Raw genomic sequence first — 6,150 nt, forward strand, 5'->3', positions numbered from 1 at the left:
CAACAATTTGCCCACGTTCGAAGTCTGTTAACTCTGACATAATGCAATGACAGCCTCACATAACAGTACTCCGACAACAACTGAACTGTTTAGCACATTTACGAAGTTGTATAGGTGGCGTCAGTAGTCTAAAACGCCAGCGCACCTACATATTTCATTAAAATCAATCTTTCTTTTCAAACATGCATTTCACAAGGTGTTTCCATATTTTTGTCCAACCACTGTATATCCTAAAAGCTACTACATTAATCGAAGAAGAAAGGTCGACTGCAGTATTGCAAGTGTGGGCGATGTAGCGGCTAATTCAAGAAAGCTTCATTTGGATTTCTGGTCAAAGCTAGATTTTATAATTACATGTCTTGTGTAACTACGTAAAATATTCGAAGAAAATTTATGTGAGCCCATATTTTCTGGCTATGAAACACTTTGTTTTCGATTCGAAGAAAAACAATGAAGAAGTTTAAACGAAAAATAATGAAGACGGCAAAACGTTAATAAAGGTTGGTTTTTAGCAGCACAAAATGCTAAAGGATTAAATTCTATTTCAATGCTATAGTAAAACTGAAATAATCTGCGTGGAAAAGTATATTTGTATATGAGTTGACAAACAAGTATATTTGTATATGATTTCAAAAATCATTAAGTAGAAATGCATTTATTTTTAGCTGCCTCACTGTATTTTACTAATGAGTATTGAAAGTAACTTTCTTATTAGGCTACATATGTCACTGTTAGTTATTCAAGAAATGAATACATGTAAATAAAAATCTATAAAATACCTTTCTTTCCTAATGAGAACAAGAAAGTAAAATTTATTAAGAAAAAGCAACAAAAATCAAAATATTTTTGCATTAATTTAATTATTGCAGAAGTTCAGCTGACGATTATCATCAGTTTAGAAAGTGTGTCTCTTCTTTTGTGAAGTATTTCTTTTATCATTAGGCAACTGAAAGCTGCAATAAATAGAAAAATAATATTGATGTCTGCTGATCGTGTTTATGTTACATTGTAAGCTTTGACTCTGTTAAGACAAAGGGCCTTTGCGTGCAGGCGATATCCGCGAAAAGAAATAAAGTCTCAAAGTTCCCAACCATCCATATTCTTTGGAGTACCATTTAGGTTACGAAATTTTGTCGCTCAGTTGATGACCTTGAGGTTTGTTCGTTGACTTAACGCACAAATACAATATTTGATGATGGTGTCCAGTTTTATACAGAAAATGTATCAATGATGAAATGATGTAATGTTATCTCGCAAGAGTTTTCCCGTACAAACCTCGAGGATCAATAGAGAATATATTGAGCAGCAAATCGACAATTTTATAATACTCTCAATTAATTAATTTTTTTGTCGGGTAGAGAAATATTTGAGGAAATTCCGTAATATTTTGCAGTTACATTTTTTACGTCTAATTTAGGTTTTGCAATGGTTCAGTTTAACTGTATAAATATTGTGTTTGAAATTTTAACTGCTGTGCAGCATTTTAAACTAGTAGCGTTGGCTAGAAATAACAATAAAAGTCAGTTTTCAGTTTTTTAAGCCAGAATGAGAAAAACTGCAGATAAGAATTTTTTTCTGTAAATCGCAGATGTTTTTTTGCTTAGTTAAGCTAACTAAAAGTTTTTCTTGTTTATCAGTTTTCATGCTGTCTAAACGGAGACTTAGTTTAATATCCAGCGTAATAGCATTATTATTATCAGCGTGATAGCATTATCCAGCGTATAGCTTCACTCTGTCATATTTGTGTCTAAAGATGAATATATTTGTTTTTGTGGTAAAGTGCGATACCCTATAAAGATCTCGACTCTTATAAAACGATTCATATTTCAAAGCTGGTATGTAGAAGCCGTTAACTTTCCATTACGAAATCTAAGGACCGACGAAGACGAGGAACTGTGTTTATTGGTACGACTTAACTTTCGCACGATGCCAAAATGGATCGGAACGGGGAGCGTAATGGCAGACCGCACATTGAGTTGAACAGTGTTAAGCGAATTTCCCTTACTGCGCATGCTTGATTGTGTACCTTTGGCGCGGGGAGAAATATTGGCGACTAAGCAACCCTACGTTAGCTTATTCGTGATCTCCATGGCTGTCGAGTGTGTTCGAGTGATGTTTAAAATTGCAATATTGTGGAACTTTGCTTATTAGTTATTTTAACGATTGCACTTGCTTATTTTTCTAATATATGTTTCATTTTAATTTGTCAATAACAGTGCATTTAATATTTGTTAAAATATGTTCGTAATAATTCGTTATTTAAATGTAATTTGTTTACATGTTATAATTCAGTAATTGTAAACTGGAGTATCTCGCTTAGTTTGTTAGCGTATATTCGCGCTTTTATTTTCTCATTTCGAAGAATTTAATAACTAGCATTAAAGATTTGTAAAAGTTCTTCAGTGTTATTTGCAAGCACTTGTTAAATTCCTCATTGTTTCTTTATGTATGTACGAATGGAACGTATGGTAAATCCTGAATTGTTTTTATTGCTTAAAAGTATAATGAATAAATTTTCAACTAATATATCCTAAATTTCAGTCTTTTTCTGAAAGAAAATTTGTACAGTTCCAAAGGAATGTGCAGAATTTCAGAAGTATTATATCTTACATTTTGAATGCAAACACTGCTTCACATAACTTCGCAATAATTTCAGCTTTCTAGTTGTTTGAGCAGTACAGCAAAAAATAGTATTTTAACACAGTAATTAATTTACATTTACATTATACTCTACGAAGTTTTAAACGCCAGATTTGTTTACAATCAGATGGCGGTACATATACCGTATTTATCTTCTTTTCAAATCGCGCCAACATAGTTATTACGCCAAATTCTTTTCTGAGCATGCGCAGTATGCGACATTCGTTTAACACTGTTTAACTCAATGTGCGGTTTGCCATTACGCGAACGGGGATTGATCACCCCCTTTTGCACTGTGCTTTTTCGAAAAACGCTCAGCTAGAGGTTCTGCAACATCCGAGACCACAAGCTATGCATCAGTGATTATACCTGAATTAAAGAGACATAATATACATGAATATATAATATTTGAGTATTATATATTCAGGTATATTATGAATATATAATATCACATAATATACTTGAATATATAATATCACATAATATACTATTATACCTGAATTATAGACACATAATGTTTGGCAAACTGTCATAGGGATGCAGAACTCTGTCTCATTGCTTTTTTCCTCAAGATCATGATGGCGATAGCGTCATCTCATGCCATTCTCCATCTGCATAACTTCTATTTTCCATTGATTTAACACCGATGAGTCTTTGACTCTAGAAGTATCTAATCTGCATAATAATTCAAATACACTGAGTGTTTTAAAGTAAAGCATCATGATGAAAGCACTAAATATCCAAGTTAACGTGTTTCGTACTACTGTTGTCTCAACTGTTGACGGTGAAGCGTACTATTAACAGCAACTGTGACCATGTAGAACATTTGTTTACTTTTGTCCGTAATAAACAGTTTTTCTTTCCTTTAAAGTGTTGTCTTTTGTTTCATTTCCTGTTCGTCTTCTGTTATTCTCTCTAAACGGTCGTTTCACTTTTCAGAAACCCATATCTGTTGTTTTTATTCTACGCTCGTCGTCATTATGCTACTTTCTGTCAGGCAAAATCTCGTGAAATCGTGAAAGTTTTCGTGTTTATATTGGAAATTTTTGCAGTTACGATAACAATATAAAGAGTAAACATCCCAATGATTATGAATAAGCTATTATCAAAACGCATAAAAAAGAAATGAAATTAGTAATATTTTAGATATAGTAAAATTAATAAAAATACAGTAAAATTAGTAATATTTTTAGAATTTGTACGTATAATTCAGAAATTAACTACCATAAAACTACTAAATTAGAAGAAATAGCTCCGGAATTTCTCACTTGACTTATAATCACATGAGGTGCTGCTCAAGCATAACTCTGACGAGTAATAGGCTAAGAACAGAGGTTCCTAGCGGAATCAGTATGAATCCTCTGGCCGTTGATGAAGTTTTAAAAGTGGTCAGTGATGATCAAGGGGTCGATAACAGAATATACACTGGCAATGGATCAGTATAATTAATTTATGCGGCATAATAATAGATCAGCATAATAATTTTTATATCCCATTGGTTATAAAATAATATTAATGAAACTCTTAACTAATTGTTTATTGATGTAAAGTCGTATCATGTAGTAAGGAAGAAATTGTATAAAATAAACATAAGGGGGAAAATACACTAAGAATATTTAATATATTTAAAATTTTTTTTATTGAATTTAATTTCTTTCGTGACTGTGAATTGGGTTCTAAATTTCTTATTTTTTGTCTCTCTCTCTCTCTTTCTCTCTCTCTCTATATATATTGAATGAACTGAAATTCATTTAAATCGAAAACAAATTTTTCTAATACTTGCGTAATAGCTACAAAGTAAGATAATAATAATTCATTTACTAAAGAAATATTGATTATATTATCTTCTAATATAAATTTAGTAGAATGTATCGAAATGAGGTAACCCAGAAGTATGAAATTTAATTCCTAAAATTGTGTTTTATAAGGAACTTGAATGTAAATCCTGGAAAAAAAAATTTAAGGGGACTTGAATTTAAATCATAAAAAAGATTTTGAAACGTATTTGAATTTAAATCATGAATAACAAAATTCAAACTTTGAAAAAGAAAATTTAATAAACCAAGCAATTATCGTCATTGATCGGAAATTAGTTGACTTTTCAAGAGGAACAAACAAACTCCCGTTCAATGAACAATAATTAATAAATGCGAAGGTGTTTCTTCTTTTACTCAAGTAAGAATGAAGATCCCAAGCTGGCAAATTTAGTTAAGGCCAAAATTGTAGTTCCGTAAAGTTATTGGATTTTTAAAAAACTTGAGACATTAAAGCCAAATTAGAGTACCAAAGAACTCACTCTGAATGTACAATAGCATTTTCGGTAAGACAATAAATTCTTCAGAAACTTTGAGTGAATAGCCAAATTATGCAGTAAAAATTACATGATACTTGAGTAAAGTGTCCCCCGACATCCTCGCTTTCATGCGTGTTAATTCAAAACTATTTTTATAAAAATAATAAAGTGTAGTAATCTAAACTGGATTTATGAAATAGAACTCAAAGTAATTGAAATAAACACGAGAAACATAAGAAACACAAGAAACATAATAAACTATGCTGTCTTTGCAAAACAAATGAAATAAAAGTTGAAAAATTAAAATATAAATAATAAGATATAATGAAATGTACAATGTGAAATGTACATGAAAAATACAAATGGCCAGAATATGAATTAATTAACTTACGTTCTTTCTAGTGGGATGTCGATAATGTGTTTACACCTGTTTCTTACTCAGAAGAGGTGTTGTAGGCCATACTATCCGAAATTCCCTCATCAGCAGTGGGGATGCTTTGTATTATTACAGGCGGTGAACCTTTGAGAAGCTATTTTTGGTACGTGGGAGGGACGTGATATGTGTGAGGAAGGTTGTTGCGGAGTTTTCATGTGAGTGAAAAAGGTGTCTGTTAAATTTTGAATATACTAACTAGTGAATAGAAATTAATTAATTTCTGGATAATTGTCATGGCGTAACGAGAAAGAAAAGAGAAATATAGTAATTTTCATTGCTAACGAACTATTTAGCAGACTACAGAGTATGAAATAGGCTCATGTTTTTAGTAACAGCATAAGAAAAGTCTGAAAACAATGATATTTTACATTATATACAATTTTGTAACTGCACTATGTACAAATCCTCCAACTGATAATCATCAAACTTATACCGCCTTTTCAGGTTTAGGAACAAATTTTCATATCCCTATAAGTTAAATGATTTAGAGAGAGTATTTAACGCCTGCTCTTTTAAGACAATGGTTAATAAACCGATTAGATTTTTTTTGAGAATTTTAATAAGGAGCATATTTGCTTTATTGTATCTGTGCAAATAGTTTTAATACGTTGTATTTGATTTAAGATAGTATTACCAATAACTTTTTGGAGATGTTGGAAGTCCAATTTATTAATTTGTTAATATTGAAATTGAAGCTTCTTGTTTTGTCAAACAGTAAAATTTATGGTAGTTAATTATTTGAAGATCAAGATAGTCGATGATATTTTGCGAATGATTAATT

The 6,150-nt window shown here is 31.1% G+C and overlaps 1 protein-coding gene across 1 annotated transcript in view; it reads right to left on the reverse strand.

Annotated features, from left to right (window-relative positions):
* The window catches only part of LOC118202364 (sodium-dependent glucose transporter 1A-like), an 83,071-nt gene extending 77,730 nt beyond the window's left edge, over positions 1 to 5,341 (reverse strand). The window contains exon 1 of the mRNA XM_085809036.1: positions 5,325 to 5,341. The gene's annotated coding sequence lies outside the window, so the exon portion shown is untranslated. The remainder of the gene's footprint in view (positions 1 to 5,324) is intronic.
* Between the last annotated feature and the right edge of the window lie 809 nt (positions 5,342 to 6,150).

Source organism: Stegodyphus dumicola, chromosome X2 (genome assembly GCF_044657685.1).
Source record: "Stegodyphus dumicola isolate Sdum_Otavi_A_Nest chromosome X2, ASM4465768v1".
In the NCBI taxonomy this organism is placed as follows: domain Eukaryota; kingdom Metazoa; phylum Arthropoda; class Arachnida; order Araneae; family Eresidae; genus Stegodyphus; species Stegodyphus dumicola.